Source organism: Vulpes lagopus, chromosome 6, assembly GCF_018345385.1.
Source record: "Vulpes lagopus strain Blue_001 chromosome 6, ASM1834538v1, whole genome shotgun sequence".
NCBI classification, from domain to species: domain Eukaryota; kingdom Metazoa; phylum Chordata; class Mammalia; order Carnivora; family Canidae; genus Vulpes; species Vulpes lagopus.
The window spans coordinates 56,081,437-56,083,283 of NC_054829.1; the positions used below are offsets into that span (position 1 = coordinate 56,081,437).

Here is a 1,847-nt window from a genome sequence, read left to right on the forward strand (position 1 = left end):
TTTTACTACTTCTGTGTTTCCTACCTTTATACTGTCACTTTTGGTCTTTCCATTCTACTCAAAAAGTCCCCTTTAATATTTCTTACAAGGCTGGTTTAGTGGTCATGAACTCCTTTAGTTTTTATATGGGAAACTCTTTATCTCTCCTTCTATTCTGAATGATAGCCTTGCCAGATATTCTTGGCTGCAGATTTTTGCCATTCAGCACTTTGAATATATCATGTCATTCCCTTCTGGCTTGCAAAGTTTCTGTTGAAAAATCTCTTGCTACCTTTATGGGTTTTCCCTTGTAAGTTACTGACTTTTTTTTTTTTTTTCATCTTTTGCATGTAGTTACTTACACAACCTTTTTGGAGACTTTCAAACCATTATCACAACAAAAATCATGCACCCCCATTAGATGCTGTTGAGCAGATTGTTCCTACCTTAGCTTCATCTCCTACTTCATGATGGTCCAGAAGTATTACTGGATACCTGTTTGGCCATTTCCTACCTTACTGATGGCCCAAATGAATGAATTGAAATGGTCATGAAAACAGGAGTTCTATCACAACTTGTAAAGTTTCTAGGGGCTATTGAATTGCCCATTGTGACCCCTGTGCTAAGAGCCACAGGAAATATTGCAACTGGGACAGATGAACAGACTCAGGTTGTAATAGATGTGGGATCACTTGCAGTCCTTTCCAGACTGCTAATGAACCCCAAAACTAATATTCAGAAGCAAGCTATGTGGACAATGTCAAGTATCACAGCTGGTCACTGGGACCAGATACAGCAAATTGTGAATCATGGATTAGTCCCATTCCTCATTGGTGTTCTCTATAAGGCAGACTTTAGGACATAAAAGGAAGCTGTATGGGTTGTGACCAACTATACAAGTGGTGGAACAGTTGAACAGACTGTATACCTCATTCATTGTGGCATAGTAGAACCACTGATGAATCTCTTTTAACTATAAAAGATACCAAAATTATTCTGTTTATTCTAGATGCCATTTCAAACATCTGTCAGGCTGATGAAAAACTAAGTGAAACTGAGAAACTTAGTATAATGGAAGAATATGGAGGTTTGGACAAAATCAAAGTTCTACAAAATGATGAAAATGAGTCTATATAGACTTCATTAAACTTGACCAAGAACTATTTCTCTGTAGAGGAGGAAGAAAATAAAAATGCTGTGCCAGAAACTATCCCTAAAGGCTATATATTCTAAGTTCAGGATGGCATTCCTGGGACCTTTGACTTTTAGATTGTACAGCTGAGGCATAAAGCTGTTGTGTATTATGTTTGGTATAAGTTTGTCTTACTATTTTACTACTAAGAATTCTTAAACATGTTTTTTTTTTGTTGTAGTACTATTTACAATGAAACTATACTTGCACAGTTCCAAACTGTACATATTGTATGAACTTCTCTTCTAAGTGGGTTTCTTATTTCTATGTAGAATGTTATATCTTGCAGTGTTCTATAAATAAAGATTAAATTTCACCCTTTTCTTTTAAAAAAAGGAAGAGAGAAAGGAAAGAAAGCCAACTATCTCTTCTGCTCTTGAAAGTAGTGACTTTATGAAGAGGAGATCGTGGAATGCCCAGCAGTGCAATGTCCCCTGTTCACCAAAACATGATACTTCAGGAGAGTAACCTATGTGTGTTGCTTATGCCTTGCTATTGTTTCTGAGTTACTTTTCCTTTCAGTGCAATTGTCTGCATTGACTCACTATCTTTTTTGAGCGCGTTTGCTCTTTGTGATGTTAGTCAGACCCAGCAGGCCTGTCAAGGAATTTGGGAACAGAGCAGCAGTGTTAGCAAAATTTGCATTGGGCCACTTGTTCCTATTCCAGATCCCCCA

General features: G+C 37.2%; 1 pseudogene; it reads left to right on the forward strand.

Annotated features, from left to right (window-relative positions):
• Positions 1–322: 322 nt before the first annotated feature.
• On the forward strand, positions 323–1,248 carry LOC121492812 (annotated as a pseudogene).
• The last annotated feature ends 599 nt before the right edge of the window (positions 1,249–1,847 follow it).